A 17,779-nucleotide genomic window follows, 5' to 3' on the forward strand; every position below is an offset into this window, starting at 1 on the left:
GCCTTCAGAGTTGTCCTACAAGGGACAAACATCCCTGGGCCTTGGGTCCCCACATTAATCAGTCTTTGGGTGTCACCCTCAAGGAAGAGGGATGCGACAGGGTGAGGTGACTCTGCAGCTGAGGCAAATCCCCAGGGAGCTGACCATGAAGCTGAGGGCTCTGGAGGCGTACATTTCAGCGTCCTCTTACTACCCCTCTGAGATATTAGCATCTCTCAAGATTTTTTTTAGAAGATTTTATTTATTTATGAGAGACACACACACACAGAGGCAGAGACACAGGCAGAGGGAGAAGCAGGCTCCATGCAGGGAGCCTGTTGTGGGACTTGATCCTGGGACTCCAGGATCACACACTGGGCTGAAGGCAGATGCTTAACCACTAAGCCACCCAGGCTTCCCATCTCTCAAGATTTCAATCATGCCTGGCAGGAATTTGAAACCATCTGTCTTTCTGCAGATACGATGGCAACCTCCCCAGCCAGGAATTACCTTGTCAGCATCACCCACTTTGCCCAGCCAGTGTCACAGAATTTTGCATAGACACCCCATCAGCTGGCATCCTCAGGGGTGACTATGTGCCTAGGTCTGGGAAGTTGAGGCAGCCAGGCCAGGCAGCAAGAAGCCAGTTAGGCTAAGAGCATTTGTCTCTGGTGTAATTAGAACTGTATGGTGTCCTTCTTCGTGTCCCTGACAGGAGGTCCTGAGGCTCTGCTCAGACCCAAGTAGCGATAGGAACACAGGGCACCACACAGAGAAGATCCCATGGACAGCTCTCAGGTGCAGGCACTGATTGATCCTGAGCTGAAGCTTGGCCAGCTCTAACATTGGTTCTAGAACCATCCTGTGGGGACAAAAGAAAATTTGGTCCATTTTTGTGTGTGTTTGTAATGGTCTTCCAATCCATCTTGTTTTGTCATCAGGATTTGTGAGGTGGGAGCAAGCTAGAGAGCCAGAGGCTCATCATGAGGCCTTGTAGATGTTGGCCTCCTGAATTTTTTACCCTTTTAGGTGTGATGGGAAACCATTGAGGATTCTTTCTTTTTTGCTTTTACTCTTGTTATTTAAATGTAATGTGCATCCAGAAAAGTGCACAAATTAGTAGGTGTATAAATAGCTTTGCAGAATATTGCCATCTTAAGATATTAAGTCTTCTAATACATAAACATGGGTTATCTTTTCATTCATTTAGGTCTATTTTAATTTCTTTCAGCAATTCTGTAGTTTTCAGTGTACAAATTTTGTACCTCTTTGGTTAAATTTATCCCCAAGTATTTTATTCTTTTTGATGCTGTGGTAAATAAAATTGTTTTCTTAATGTAATTTTCTGGTTGCTTATTGATATTGTATGGAAATACAACTGATTTCTTGTGTTGATCTTGAATCCTATAATTTTGCTGAGAGTGTTTATTGATTCTGTAGTCCTTCTTGTGGGTTCTTCTGGGCTTTCTATATATCAGATCATGTTATCTATGAATATTGATGATTTTACTTCTTTATTTTCAGTTTGGATGCTGTGATGGGCTGAGTTGTGTTCCCCCCAATTCATATGTTGAGGTCCTAACAATGTGACTCACAATGTGACTGTATTTGGAGACGGACTTTGAGGAGGTAATTAAAGTGAATGAGGCCATGTGGATGGGCCCCATTCCAATCTGACTGGTGTCCTTATAAGAAGAGAACATTTGGGCGCAGGATGTGCATGCAGAGAGGAACAGTCTTATGAAGAGAGTGGCCATCTGCAAGCTAAGGAGAGAGATCTTGGGGTAAGCCAAACCTGCTAACACCTGATCTCAGACTTTCAGCCTTTGAACTATGAAAAAATAAATTTCTGTTGTTTATACTCCCCAGCCTGTGGTATTCTGTTATGACAGCACTAGAAAAACTAACATAGGTATCTTTGTTTTATTTTTGAATAATAAAATTGATCTTCCAGAAAATTGTTGCATCTGCTTCATGATCTTTGTGGGTCACACCCCAGGTCTTTTGGGGGACCTGTCTGCAGAGTTGAGGCCCTGACTAGGATTTTCTGACGAAGAGTTGCAGATCTTATGCTTATGTGTATTCTGGAGTATCAGTTTTCCTGGCAGGGCTGGCCAGGTCGGGCAACATCCCAAAGAAACAGAGTTCTCTCCTGTTTTTCTTCCTTGGTCCACAAGCCAAGACTATCTTCGCTATTTTAGGACAGCTTGGCCCTCCCCTTCTCCCTCTACCTTTCTGCCCTCTACCCAAGATGGGTATGGACAAGTTATTTTGATGGCAAGGCTCATTGTCCTCTTCTTTTCAGTGATTATATCACCCCACCCTCTTCTCTGTTACTGTCTGGTCTTGGTGTTGACTGTCATCACAGGGGTGACTGTATCCTCTCTGGGATTCTCCAACCACCAAGGCCCCTGTCTTATTCTCTCTCATGCCAGATGATCAGGCCTCAAGCAGCCCCAGCTTTGACCAACCCACCTCCCAGTGACATGGAACACAAGACCAAGAAGAAGGTGGGCATCCCACCCTTTTTACCTCTTCTTGGATCTCCTATAACGTCTCCCCATGTCCCTCAGTGGGTCACTGAACTTTGGTTCTAGTGCCTTTTTCCCTTCTTGTGAAATGGGAATAATGACATGATCCACTTATGATTTGTGTTGGCCAATCCAAAAGGTTATAAATGCAACATGAAATGACAGCTCAGGGAAAATGCCTTTTCCAGACTATATCACCTTCAAAGTTCATTCCATTTCGGATTGTGCAGCCACTTTCTAGTATGGAGAAAAATTCTCCATGTGAGATCATTCATTGGTGCAAGAAGTAGGAAAGGCCTTTGCATGTTAGTTTGAAGGCTGATGTTTTCTCACTTCTGATGCATTTCCCCTTAGACTGAGTCAGAGCTCAATCTGTAGCTTATCCATCCGTGGCTCATTTTTATGTCCATGATGCTTCTCTGGTTCAGACTTGGGTTTGAGTCCTGGCTCTCTCACTCCTCAGATGAGAGACTGTAAGAGCTGTGTCCACTTGAGTGTTGCCTCAGTTTCCTCATCTGTAAAATCAGGGTGCTAATCCCTGTTTCATGGTGTTATTGTAAAGATGAAATAGAAGAGTAGCTCTAGGTGCTGGATCTAGAATGTCCCAGGGAATTCATTCTAAGAAAATAATAAAATATTTGTGTACAGGAAAGTTCATCAAGAGTGGTTTATTGGGGATCCCTGGGTGGCTCAGCGGTTTAGCGCCTGCCTTCAGCTCAAGGCGTGATCCTGGAGTCTCGGGATTGAGTCCCACATCAGGCTCCCTGCGTGGAGCCTGCTTCTCCCTCTGCCTATGTCTCTTTCTCTCTCTCTCTTTCTCTCTCTCTTTCTGTGTCTCTCATGAGTAAATAAATAAAATCTTTTTTTAAAAAAAAGAGTGGTTTATTACAGGGAATAATCAAAAATAATCTAAGTGCTTAGCACTAGGGGAGTCAGTAAATCCATTGAGGTACATCCCATTACAGGATAGCAGACTGTGGTCCCTACAAAAGATAACATAGGTATACTTTCAGTGACATGGAAGGGTGGTCACAAGAGAGTGTAAATTGTTAAAATACAGATCATGGCATCTTTTTCTTTAGAATAGCCATTGCCAGTGGAGCCATATTAGTTGTGTCAGGCATCATCTTTCCACCCTCAACTGTCCCAGGGAGCTTCCCTTTGCCCATGCCCTCATGGCCAGGCTTGTGCCAGGAACCCTATCCTAGCTATGTTCATCAGACCAGGAGTGAGTAGTTGAACAAAACTGAGCAACCAGATTCTTTCTTTTGAGAACAATCTTAGAAAACAGACAGTGCTGAGAACAAATGATTTGAGGGGACCCCCTGGGGGGTGGAGTGGGAAGGATGTTGGCTCAGGAGCCAACAAGAGAAGTTGTTCTGTGGCAGGCCAACTGGACTAGGGGGAGGTGGAGAGAAAAGGCCTATAGCCCCAGGAAACCAGAGTGAGGGAGATGGAGAATCTGAGAGTGACCAACTGAGGCCTTGTCACCATCATGGGGCTCAGCTGCACCTCCGGCCCCTTGTCACTGAGAGATGTGTCTGTGGGGGTAGTCAGTCTGGAAATACAAAGGGAGAGGATGAGTGCCATCATCACGAGTAGTCCTGGGCCTCCGGACAGAGGAAGAATGTGGAGCACACAATAAGTATTGAAAGAAGCCTGAGGGTAGGAACTAGGACATTCCACATACCATTCAGTAAATGGGGTTGGTGCCTGTCTGGATGCTCCCACCCTCACCAGGTCAGGGCACACAGGCCGGCTTTCAGCTACCGGTGTTGTGGTTTCTCTGCCTTCACCTCATTTAGTCTGTGGAAGTCTGCTGGTGTGCAGGACAAAAGTGAGGGAGAATGAATGCTTCCAACCCTGAGGAAGAGACTTCAATCAGTGACTCATGGGGGTGGATGCAGAAATACACCAACTCCCTTGCTCCCTGGGGGGTAGGGTAACTCAGAAGTGCGTGTCTACTCTGGGTCCTAACGTTCCAAGAGGGGACACAGCCTGACCTGCTTGCAAGCATACTCTTTGTTAGCCCCTTCTCTTCCTGGTCTCACTTCCCCTCTCCTCCACTCCCATATCCTGGAATCAGATAATCTACTCAAACGCACATCCTTGTCTTGAGTCTGCTTCTGGGAAGACCAAACTGGAGCACATCACCAGCTTTGGTTTTCTCTGCCCCTTCTGGCATTGTGTAGACATGTCATTTTGCAACTGACATGGGGTGGGGGGTGCCAACATTCAGTCCATAACACCCCATGGGGTGTTGGCATCCACCCACCCCTCCAAATTCATATATCAAAACATATTCCTCTAAGAAGATGACATCAGATAGGGGGATTCTGGAAGCTGCTGAGATTGTGAGAGTGGAGCCTCATGAATGGGATTAGTGCCCTCATAAGAGAGACCCCAGAGAGCTCCCTCGCCCTTCCCATTATGTGGGGCACAGTGAGAAGAATGGTGGTCGACAAACTAGTAATAGGGATGTTTGACACCAAACAAATCTGCTGGAACCTGGATTTTGCACTTCCAGGATTCGGAACCGTGAGGAATATATTTCTGTTGTTTATAATCCCCTCAGTCTACATGACTTTGCAGCTCAAACCGACTAGGATGGGGATTTGTTACCTTTGGTTGTCTGAGGTCATTGTTGGGATAGTCAATGTCCTCATTACGTTCGTCTCTGACTACTGAATCTTAAGGGCCCTTCTTGTGGTTTAGAGACTCAAAGATCTCAGGTTCTTTTGCAATAAAGAGCTTATCAGTTTCGTCACACCACAGATGTGTGGTTTAGTCTGTCACTCCACAGGAAAACCACTTGTCCATCTGGAATGGCTTTCACAGCAGCGTGGGGAGAGTCTGCCCTCGGAGTTCTCTGCTCAGATAAAAATGGACTTCAGCTAGGTGCTGCCAAGAGTTACGCAAGGCGGTAGGCGGTGGCTTAAATGTGTTAGTGAGGTCCTGCAGAAAAGCAAGTCTGCCGAATAATGGAATCGCCGAAGTGATTTGCAGCATTAAACAAACACAAGAATGCAAAGCACAAAAACAAACCAAACCAGACAAAATCTCTCTTCAACGTGCCATGTACCCAACAACTGCTTGTTTCCCTTCTTTTTGGCCATAGAAAAGCCGTGGCCTGGGAAAATTCTGTTTGTGGAGACAGGACATCCTGCAGGGGTGATTCCTTGGGGGAAGGGTTAAGCTGTCCTCTGCATGTCAGCACATTCACACCCCAGAGGTCAAGATGTGATTTTGTTTGTCTTTGCTGGGAAGACTCAGGATATCTAGTGATGCCAGATGTTTTCTGCTTGCATTTCTCAATTAGCATTTTCTAAAATAAAATTTCCAAAAGAGCAAAACTGAGAGGACCGAGCTGTGGCAGAAATCACATGTGACCTCGCTCAGTGACATTTGCTAGGATACTCGGCCTTCCTGCCTGCCCTCACTAAGGTTCACCTGGCAGTGAGTGTTCTACCCAAGTCTTGGTGGGATCTGTCTGGCTTTCCACCACCACATGGGCATTTCTCTCTCTGCCGGCTCTTCCCAGGGCTGAGAGAACTTCAAATGTACCACTCACTGCAAATGTGGGATTCATCCACGGAGCAGCTCTTCCCCAGGGTGTGAGGAAGCTGATCAGCATGCACCCTGCAACCTGGCCTTGGGCTGGGATAACTCCGAGGCACATGATTTGCAGTCTCTAGAGTTTCTCTAAGGCAGTAAGTTCATTGGCCCCCTAATACCGCGGTGGCTTGCTGGTGCCCGGTCACCAGCTACCTTCTTCACAGTGTGCCTGCAAGTCTCAAAGTAGCTACCTGTCCACAGTCCTTGACCTACATCTGGGGGAACCAAACCAAGGCGCACTACCCCAAATTAGTTATCCAAAGCCAGTCTGACTGTGTTATGTCCAGGATCATACACCTCAAAGATTTTCCTGCCACTTCCAGGAAAAGAAAAAAAGCCCTCTGTTTGGTGCTAAGATCTTTCTTCATCTGTCCTCAAGCTTCCTTACCAAGTTCACCCTGTGCCCTACAAGGTGTCCCTTGAACCTCACCTGCTCTAGCCTGCCCCTGTACCCTTGCACAAACTTTTTGTCACAATGAGTGCTTTTGGCCCAGGGGCCCCAACTCACATGGCATCTCCTTGAGCAGCCTCTTCTGACTTCCCCATACTTCCTCTTGGCTCCTCTCTGCTTCCACAGCTTTTACTGGGACCCTGAATACAGCTCACATGCATATGGTGTCATGTTCCTGGGCTCAAGGGGAGTCCCCTCCACCAATGATGAGTGCCTTGTGCCCTGTAACATGGCCTTTTTCTTCGTATAGCTCCAGACATGACCAAGAGGGCTGACTCTCAATAGTGTTTTATTTTTATGGAAGAATAAGCAAAGCATGGATTTGTGTCTTATCCTCCTTGTGGTTCCTGGTGGGGGGGCTTTTTACGACATCATCAAACCCTGCCATGGCCTGCTTGGACATGGCTTGTCAGCTTACCGACACGTCACCAGCATCTCTGACAGGTACTGTGACCTGGCTTCTGCCCAGCTCTCTGCAGGCACTTTCCTGTGTGCTCCCTGGCCCTGCTTCATGCAGCCATACTGACCTTTACTGTCCTTTGCACATACCAGCCTCCTCGGACTCCAGGCTCATGAGACTCCGTACCTAGGAGGCCCTGCCTTGGGTCTTTGCAGCTGGCTTCTCCCTAATGGCAGGTGGGAAGTCATTCCTTCCCTGGCCACCCTGCTGGAGGAGGCACACCGTCCACAGCCACAGAACCATGTTTGGTATGAGCACCGGAGCCTAGCTGCTTCTTTAGTTAGATGTTGCTTGTTTGTTGTCTGAATCTCCCACTCGAGCATAAACCCATGAGTGCAGGCACTTCATTGGTCATCTTTGTTTCTCCATCCCCAACATCTACCCAGTGCTGGCCTGACACACCGAGGAACCATTAGTGCCTGGATGCATGCTAGTTTCTGATTCTCAAAGCATTCCATGCATCCAGAGATAAAACACAGCCACGTCAACGTGAATACTCCACTCAGGTCCCATCGTCTGACATCCTTAGTTTTCGAGTGAAATTTTCTTCTGCACTGTTGAGTTTAGACATTTAAGCACATTTGAAAAAGTAAAGTGCAGTTTCCAGACATTGTTCTAAAATATATCAAACACAGACTTCTTGGTTTTCAGGAAATAAGCGTGCCACCCAAATGTCCACCTTTTCCTGAGCCATCCATTTCAAGCACATGGCTCTCCTGCAGTTTCCAGTGGCTGTTGCCCACCGGAAAGGCTGGCGGTGGCCTGGTCTTCATCCACTCAGGTATTGGGGCCAACCAGCACGAGGTCCCCGGGGGCTCCGGGAGCCAGAGCTGATGGCGGGGTGGGGGCATTCTGCTGGGGTCCTGATGAGAGGAGCTGCTGACACGGCTTACTGCCATGTGAGCACATTCTAGCAATGTCCTGGAATTGTGTGTGTGATTCACGACCCTGGCAGCCACCAGGGACAAGTGCCCCCGCTCTACTCCCAGCACTGAAGTTGTTTTCTCCTCCCTGGGCAAGGCCACCTCAAGTTTGTTCTGATGAGAAATTTCATATCTCTTTCTTCACAAAGACTGAGTGCTGCAAAAACACTTGAAAATAAATGGAAAAAAACTCTTTGAGAGTTCACACGACAGTGAAGCGAGAGATGTAGAGAGACGGGAAGGCCTGGAATTGGGTTACGAAAGGAATTACAAGTAAGGGGTAACCAGGGAGAGGAGGAAGGGGACCAGGAAGGGAGGTGTATGCTGGGATGGGCCACTTTGCCAGAGAGTAAAAGGGGACAAATCACAGTCACCCATGGGTTCTGGTCAAGTGGGATGGAGAAAGGAAAAATATTTGTGTATCAGATATTTCAGGAATGTGTGCTCTTTCTCACAGTGGATCATTTTCCCTAGAAAATGCCCAGGTGGACAGAATTGGCTGGCTGCAGAAAACGGAGCAGCCCACGTGTGAGCATCAGGGCACGGGCCATAGGATAGCACTGCAGCTGCTGCCTGGCAGGAGAGGCGGCCCTCCACACCCTGGACAGACCATGACGACCGTGCCAGCCACCTGCTGCTAATGGGAGTGGGCGCCAGCCGAGGCCGGGCACATGCACGGCTTCGCTTATCAGTCGCCAGACCATTTCCCCAGGATGGACTTTGGAATGGACCGTGTTAAGCTTCCTTTCCCTCCACTTCTTACTGTTTTGCCAACAGTGAGAGGGAGGAGCCCGCTGACACTCCGTCCTGCTGAACGCTTGGGGTAGACCTGCAGACCCTGTAGTCCCTGTGGCCTGCTGGCGTGGCTGTTCCCCCCTGCCACCTGCTGCCAGTGCACAGCCCGCAGGTGCCACCCGGCCCAGGCTCCAGGAGACGCTAGGGCACACCAGGGTAGTGCTCATAGGCCTTGTTACTTATTGGAATCACCTGCATTAATCTGGATGCACAGGCTGCACCCTCCGGGTGGGGATGGTGGTTCCGCATCAGCATCCTGTGAAGCTTGCTGAGAATCTGGTGTGCAGACAGGTGGTGACTCATACCTTTGCAGGGAAGAAGACCTGAGAGTGCCTTTAGGCTTGATTTCTGGGATACCAACTTGTCCCTGGGTCCCGCTCAGTCACCTCCCTGGGGTTTCTCCAGTCCACCTGCCCGTTTCCATCCTTATCCAGGGCCAGGTGCTCTCCCCAGGCACGGCAGGACCTTGCTCTTTGATGTTGCAGCTCTGCTCTGTCCCTTCCTCCAGTCTTTTTTAAGACTAATTTATTTGAGACAGGGAGAGAGAGGGCGTGCAAGCCAGGAGAGCCACAGGGAGAAGGGGGAGGATCTCAAACAGACTCCCTGCTCCTGGTGCAGAGTTCCATCTCAGGACCCTGAGATCCCAACCTGAGCTGAAATCGAGAGCCTGACACTACACTGGCTGAGCCACCCAGGTGCCCTGTCCCTTCCCCCAGTCTTAATACATCTGCTTTCAGGCCAAAGCCCACAATGCCAAGAATGGCCTCCAGGGCTCTGGCCTCCCTGGCAGCCTCCTCCTCCTTCATGCCTCCAGCCACGGGGCCCTTTCTTTCAGTCCCTCAGTCGTGCAGACCTGATCCTCCTCAGGGGTTTGCATGTGCTGATCCACCGTCTGAACTGTCTGTTCCCTACCCAAGGTCATTCCTCCGGAGGATTGCAATGCAGCACCTCTTCCTCTGGGAAACCTTCCCTGACCACCAGCCCTCCACCACTCAACACAAGATGTACTCTCTGTCATGGGTCTTCTCACCTTTTTCACTTTGTGTGCATGTGTCTGCATGTGTTTACACACATCCATGTGCACATGTGCATGCCCATGTGTGCATCTGGCTGTGTGATGACTTGATCCAGCATCAGGCCCCTGGCTCAGCCACCAGCTCCATGCAGTGGAGAGCTGACGTGGTGCCTGTTTGCCTGCTGATGCACCCCCAGCACTTTGCGGGGAGTCCTGCTCCCAGAAGGTGCTCAACAGATATGTGTTAACTAAAGACTGGACTCTCGTACTTGATCCGGTGAGAAGATGCTCCCTGACATGCCTCCCCATCCTTGACCTATCCCTGCTGATCTGGTCTCCTGTTCTTAGGTTGGACCTGTCCTGCTGCCTGTGGGACTCTGTCTAACAGACATGGCTTTCAGCTCCCCCGCCACCCCCCCCCCCGCCCCCACTGCTGGTCTGGAGGCTGTGGGGTATCGCTGCTGCCCTGCACAGTGTTGGCCGGGGAGGGGGGCATGTGTGTTTCCGGGTGAAGATGCTGCCTTCACCATGACCCTGGGGCTCCCTTGGGACCAGCTGTCAGGTTTGTGACTTCCAATGTCCAACCCGGGTTTTCAGCCTTTATCCTTGAAGCCTGGATTCACTTTTTGAAAACTGCCATATATAACTGGGTGTCAAACTGGCTGGGAGAAGGTCAGCTATTTGGTCATGAGGGATCAGTGTGGCTTTTCCTTTGAGGCTTGTAAACAGGTGCAGAGGCAACTCCAAAGGGAAAGGACAGAGGATGTGTGTGTGATTCCCCATGTAGCCCTTTTTCGGCCTCCCTGCCCCCTCCCCCACGGCCCAGAAGGACCTGCCTGAGCCCCAGTGGGTTCTGAGCCCAGGGTGGCAGCCCGCTGTCTCCTCCTCCTTGCCCTGCCGGCCTGTTCCTACAGAATGCTCCAGACTTCTCCTGGTCCATTTCCCTGGGCTCTGTGAGGCCTGGCCAGCAGAGGGCACGGTCCTCTATATTCTGGAGACCGGAGGCTGAAGAGAGCAGCTTTGGGGACCTTTGCGGCTCTAACTCAGCCTCTCCAAGCTGCAGGGAGCCACCGAGGAGCTGGGTGAGAGCTCGGGAGATGAGGGTATCCCGAGATCCCGAGGGAATTTCACAGAGCTGGCCCCTCCTCTGATACGGGTCCTGCAGCATGCCCCCCCCCCCCCAGGCTGGGCACACAGATGCTCCTCTGTCATCAGTCCTGGCCTGGCCCGGTTCTTCTGTCCCAGGAACAGACCAGAGTCCTAGGACAGCCCCCTGCCCCCGGCCCGCGGGAGGGCAGCGGGAGAACTCAGGGCCAGGCCTGCGGGACCGTTTGCCTTCGCGGGCAGGGTGACGGGCAGCAGGTCGGGCAGTTTCATGTTTCTGTTGACGGATGCTGCTGAGCACCTCATGACGTGCCAGCCACGGTGGCGAGCACGGGGTGAGCCCAAACACCACGACGGCCCGTGCCACATGAGCTGTGCTGTCAGCTGGGAAGACACGTTCGACGCGGACTTTCATGACGTGTCCAAATTACAAATGCGGTGAGTACTTTGGAAGACAGGAGAGGGTGCTCTGCGGGGGGGGGGGGGGGGGGGGAGCTTGGGGTCCCGCCACTGCGAGGGCAGGGGCTGGCCCACGAGGCCTTCCTCCTCCTGAAGGTGGACACCAGGGCGTGACCTCCCTCCTTCCTTTGGCAGGCGCCCCCTTGCCGAGGCCTAAGTTGAACGCTTCCCGGTTCCACACACCTGCAGCCCTTTCAGCTCCAGGGAGGCTCCTTCCTGTCCATCCTTACTGTTTCCAGCACCGCTTTCCGCTCACGTCCTGCGTGTCCCTCTGCTCTCTCTGTGTTGGGAGTGGACTCCGCAGAAAGGCATTCCATGTTGCGGGGCCTCGGAATGTCTTGGAACTGAGCGGTCACTCAGGACGTGGTTTATCTGTCCGGCTCCAGGGTTCCCAGCAGGGTCCCAAGGACAACAACGATGAGCCAGGGAGAAGGCAAAATGGGTTTAAATATGACAGTTTTTTTGGGGAAACGCCTGGGGGGGGGGGGTGGCAGGATGGAGCTGGTGCCGTATCTCCACCTGAGACTCAGAAAGGCTGTGCCCTCCGAAGCCAGGATGTGCCCGAAGTCGCCTGTTTGCACGGGCTTCCCGCGCTCACACTCAGGTGCTTGTTGCTTAAGAGCTTCCCACTCTGTCCGAATCCCGGTCATCTGAACAAAATGTGAGTCCCTGCTTGGTGACAGACCAGGCTGGAGGGTGTGGGGGCTCAGAAGCCTCAGCCCAGGACACCCCAGCTGGAAGCAGCCACCTTTCCTGCTCACCTGCTCTGTCTGGCCTCGTCTGTTTCCACCTCCCACCTGCCCCCATGGCAGCTGAGGTGTCACAGGCAGGACACTTACTCGACGGCGCAGCCTCTTCCGTGCGTTTCCACACACCTCTGAGACTCAGGTTGTGTAGCTTTTGAGGGTCTGAGAAAGGTCCCCGAGGGGTGACGTGCTCCCGGGAGAAGGCTCCTTGTGTGTGAAGGGTTGGACAGTGGGTGGAAAGGGCCCAGCTGCACGTGGCGGCCAGCTCGTCGTTGCGGAGGCCCACAGAGCTTGGCTTGTGCGGTGCACATGGACTTGCATGAAGAATGCAATTTCTGAATTATACCCCTGCCCTTGCCCCAGACACACTGCCTGAGGAAGAGCACTGTGAGCGCTGCCCCCACCCAGCCTCATCCCTCCTGCTCCCAAGGAGTTGGCCAGGCAGGTTTGAGATGCACACAGGCTGTGGGAGGGCAGAGGGAGGCTGGGAGGCTCTGGCTTCTGGGATCAGCCTCAGCCACTTTTGTTTTGAGGAGTTCAGGTAATGGATAAGGAGGACACGCAGCTTTTCCGTGGGTGCTTAGAGCTGATAGAGAAGCTTGCAGGTATCAAACCAGGATAGGTTTCAAGACTGGAAGCAAGGAGAACTTTGCCATATAAAGTGAGAGGCTACAGAATTCTGGAAGAACAAGGGGATCAAATAAGATTTTAAGAAGTGGTTTTCTGCTTCATCCCCCTTGGCATTCTTCCAGATATTTGAGTGAAAACTGACACTAACGTTTCACATTTTGATTTTGGGGCTTTGTTCTTTGGAGTGTGACTCCATGTGCAGACCAGACAATACGAAATTCCTGTTTGTATTTGGGTTACACACACAGCACATGCACATAAACACCACACATACAGCACATGTATCACACACACAGCATATACATCACACATAGCACACATGTATCATACATATGCCACACACATCACACATGCCACACATCACATACACACACGTCACACGCACACACACACCACACACAACACACATGCCACACACACAAAAGGAACCACTCTGAGAGATGCACTTTTCAGATGAGAACTGAGATTTTTCATCATAACTTGTAATACGTACATCAATACATCAAATACATTTGACCTGTTGTTCATTCATCTATCTGCCAGGTGGATTAAAATGCAGTCTTACTCCTTTTCTGACTCATTTATTCTCTCCTAGGAGAAGTCATTTGTACTCCAGCTACTTTTAAAAGGCATGAAGCCCAGGCTAAAGAAAGCCTCCTCTCTGGTTGAAATTCCACAGTGAAGCCTGGTCCAGAAATAAATCACAAAAATAGACAGTCTTTCCTCATCCGCTGTAGAGGGCACAGTGGACAGAGCGTGTCACAGTAAAGCTTCTTACCAGGGACCATGTCGGCTCCGGGTGAGACTATCAGCGAGCAGGCCAGCCACACTGTGGAGCAGCTGCCCAGGAGCGGGGAGCGCGACATGCCAGGGAAAGTAAAATCCAATAACAAGATGGATGAGCCTTCTTGGCTCCTGTCTTGTACCTAATTACCCAGAGGAAAGGCTGACAATGGAGACTGTAAATTGTGCCTGGAAAACAATCCTGGGTGGGGCCCTCCCTTTCTGTGTTCAGAGGCCAGGCCTCCGGGCCAGCCTGCTGCTTTCCTAGGCTGGTTTCTCCAGGGCCAGCTGGGGTCTCCTTGGAAGCAGCCTCTTGAAACACTCTTTCCTGCTCCAAGTGCCCTGCCCACGTTTCCTCAGCATTTCCCTTCTCTGAGTGAGGCCTCACCCCCTTCCTGTTTTCCTGGCCCTTAATGACTCCAGCCCAGGGAAGGCAAAGGTTGTCCGATCCCTCTTCTTTGTTTTTACTCTCTGTACCTGCCTGGGCCCCAGGCCCCAGCCACGAGAGGAGCAGCTGTTTCAGGACCCGTGGCTCACCCCAGCGAGGGTCTGCGGCTGGTCACACCTGCACGGGGGCAAAGTAGCTGAGTCACTGGTCACCCACCCACCCAGGCTTTCGTGGCTTTCAGTGAGACACCAGCTTAACAGCGTCCAGATAGGAAAGGAAAGCATGGCGAAAAAACAATAAACAGGATGGGATTTCTAGTTTGCAGGCTCTGCTTCTGTAAAACACCAACATTGTCAAAGGGAAATTCTGGACATTCATGCAAAATGTGCTTGTCCCTAGTTATGGACCACGCTGTGACCTATGTTCCTCAGATGTTGGCAGTGGTGCAACCTGTTTTCCAGAATTGCTACCATGCCGGGTAGAGAATGACGATAAGTGGTTTCTTACTTGAAGAAACGTAACTGTGGGCGGGCAAAGTACCTGGGGTCTGGCCCCATGGTTTGGTTATCCCCCTGAAGAGGGTGGCAAGGGAGATCCTCCCTGGGTGCGATGCAGGGAAGCAAGGCTGAGCGGCCGGGAGGACCGTGGGGGCATCTGGCCTTTTCCCTATTGCCCTCCAGACCTCAAATTCTGTCCTCCGTGTAGACACGCAGGCTGGAAGGAGCTTCAGAGCCAAGGCAAGGCCATCTGGGATTTCTCCATCCCTACTCTCTCTGGATCAACACAGTTGTATTTCCACTGACTAAATATTTAAGGACATTCTCAAAACAGAAGCTGCTCCTGGGTCGGTGGAGATGTAAGTCAGCAGGTGGAGAGGACTTCCTGGGCATTGGTGGCTATTTCTTGACGATGAGTCACACAGACTGTCACATGCTCTTTCTTTCTTTGAAGATTTTATTTATTTATTTGAGAAAGAGCATGAGCAGGGGGGAGCTGGAGAAGCAGACTCCCTGCTGAGCAGGGTGCCTGACCCAGGCTCCATCCCAGGACCCTGAGCCAAAGGCAGACGCTTAACTGACTGAGTCACTCAAGTGTACAACCCACCACCCCCCCGCCTTTTCTTTCTAGTGCAGGCATTTTCTTGTCCTTGAATCTCATTTCATCTCATTTCATCCCCTGGATGGTGCTGGAAGGAAGCCAAAAGCTAATCTCACCATTTTGTTGAAACTGAAGCTCAGAGAAATCAAATCATTCACCCAAATTGACACGTGCATTCAGCAAACATTTACAGATCATCTGCTGGGGACCAGGGACTATAGTTGGCCTTGGGCATATGAGGACAAAAAGCAACAGCATCCTTTGTTTTCCTGGCTCCTACAGGCTGCACCCAGGGCTTCCTGAGAGTGGGGAGGATTTGACAAGCTAATCAGAATGGGACGGGAAGCAAAAATAGCATTTCTCCACTGTCACTTTCCAAATGAACTGAGCTGTCCTTTAGAGACTTTGCTGCCTCAACAAGATGCACCACGGAGCAAGGGCTTGCTTCCATCACAGGAGAGGAGCCGCAGCAGCACCACCTCGGGCCTCACAGGAGCCCAGGGAGCTGCAGGCTGCAGAGAATCAGAACACGGTAAAACATGTTTAGCCCCATGACGGGAAGGAAAGATTCAGAAGACACAGGGGTTCTACAGGGCTTTGGGGAGGAAATGATATAATGTGCACGAAAGAGATTTTTTTTAAATGCTTTTCCTATTTTTTTTTTCATTGGAATCAAAAGTGCTTTTTCAGGACGGGTTAAAACATTCATCAAATGCAATTTGTACTGTTTTATTTTCTACAAGGATTGAGGAATATTATAACAACAGAAGCAGAGAGATTAAGATGAGTAAAATATAAAGATGCAAAGTAAGCATCATGCCCTCATGGGAAGGGAGACAAAACCTTAAGATAAACTCTATTCTTGAATGACTGTTGATTCAAGCATATAACTTCTGTCTGAGTTCCCTGGTAGCCGGGGGGAGGGAGGAATGCCATGAGTTTGTGACTTTTCTTCATTAGCTAACTCAAGAATGCTAGGCCAATCACGAAGAGACACACTTCCCTCTGCACTGGATTCTAGAGGGCATCCTTCCCAAACCTCTGTAGAAAACACTGTAAATGCAGCTGGGGGCTTCGACTGTTTTTAATTTGACTAGAAATTGTGTCCATCTGTTCATTTATTGTAGCCAAGCATTAGTATTAAAAGCCTTTGAATTCGCATCATTTCTGAGCCTGCTTAAAAGTTGGCCGATAGTCCCTGCTGCGAATGACAAGACTGGGATAATGAGGAACTGCTCTCAGGGACAGTGGTCAGGGTGACTTGGGTTGGGCTGTAGGTGGATTCCACTTGTGGGTGGAATTCTGACATGCCACCTCTAACCCACACCATCCACCCGGAGAGACCACCCGACATTGTGTCTCTAGTTGTCGTCTCGCTCTGGGTAGTTCTTCCTCCAAGTCTGCCATGAGTCCCCAGATGCACAATTAGGTGCCCAGGGACTCCCACCTGTGTGCATTCCTGACACCATAGACCCCCTCCCTGTCCGTCACTTCTCAGCTGGGTGACCCGGACAAATGCCCAGTGTCTCTGGAGAAATGGAGGGGCTGTGTCAGTGGCTGTAAATTTCCTTTCAGCTTGCATTTCTGCCTTTCCTTCAACAGCCCTGGAGGTAAAGGTCCATGCTGAGATCCATGGCCACTGACCTGAGAACTACTTCTCTGGAAGCTCTCTGTTCAGAAACCTGTGGCATGTAGTTGGGTCTCCTGCTCTGGCTTTTATTATAGTTGGGTGATGGGGCTCAGGTTTTCATATTTTCATCAAATCATAGACCATGTTCATTTGGAAATGGTGATGAGCGACAGATGCTGTCTAACTGTGCCCAACAGTTGGGTCTCTACAGATGGTTAACTGCCTTGAGAATGGACTGGGGACAACTTCTGCTAGACTCAGCTCAGCTAAAACAACAGGCAGTTGGACAGCTGGCTGGGGTGGGGGCGGGGATGGGGGCGGGGTCTCGATTTACCGCAGTGCGTCCGCACCCCAAGGCAGCTGTGTCCACGCTAGTCGATGAGATCGTTACAGCACCCATGAGTGAGTAGAAATAGGAGTTTATGTCCTTGAAAAACAATAGCATGTCTTCAGCAAACTCTCCCTCCAGGGGCTGCTTTGCTACATGTGGCTGGTGGGAAAACGCAAAGGAGGGAAGTCTGCCCTGGCTCAGTCTCCCACTCTTGCCAGCTGAAAACTCCAGTAGGGAGGACATGATCAAGGAATTAAGACCCCTTGACAAACAAATCCTCACCTACTGTCATGAAGTTGGAGGGCAGAGTGGAAAGAAAATACTTCTATTTTCTCTGTTAGGTAGTGAAAAGCAGAAAGGGCCAGGTACTGATTTGGAACCCTTTCTATGAGTCACGAGTACACTTGGTTTTAGACATAATTGTCTCATAGTGCTGAGAGTTTGGAAGGCCCAGAGGAAATGTGGCGGGCCCACCAGGGGTGGTGGGGGCCCATTTCTTTTCTTCTAAACTCGTCAAGGGTGCAAGGACCCAGCTCTCACGTCTTGTCCTTCAAGTTTCCAGCTAAACAGGCAGTGATTCCCACAGAGGATCACTCTTTAATTAAGTCCAATGATTTGAAAGGGGTCACCTCTAACTAGTATCGTGGGCTACGTGTACTGGGGGTTTCTGCCTCTTGCACATACTGACCCAGGATAGGACTGAGGTGGGGGGGAAGATGCTTCTGAATGAGCTACAGCTTCTTCTTTTCTGGCAAAGGGAAGAACAGCAGCCTGCAGACCTCTTCTACCCTTGAGGCAGGAGGCTCTGTCTCTCTGGTTTGCTTTGGGAAGGGTTTGTTCA

The 17,779-nt window shown here is 50.4% G+C and overlaps 1 long non-coding RNA gene across 1 annotated transcript; it reads left to right on the forward strand.

The window, feature by feature from the left end:
• Window positions 1–10,712: 10,712 nt before the first annotated feature.
• Window positions 10,713–16,138, forward strand: LOC119865606. Its single transcript, XR_005377451.1, has 2 exons — window positions 10,713–11,311; window positions 11,468–16,138. It is a non-coding gene; the product is annotated as an uncharacterized LOC119865606 (long non-coding RNA).
• The last annotated feature ends 1,641 nt before the right edge of the window (window positions 16,139–17,779 follow it).

The sequence above is a fragment of the Canis lupus genome, chromosome 24, assembly GCF_011100685.1.
Source record: "Canis lupus familiaris isolate Mischka breed German Shepherd chromosome 24, alternate assembly UU_Cfam_GSD_1.0, whole genome shotgun sequence".
Lineage (NCBI taxonomy): Eukaryota > Metazoa > Chordata > Mammalia > Carnivora > Canidae > Canis > Canis lupus.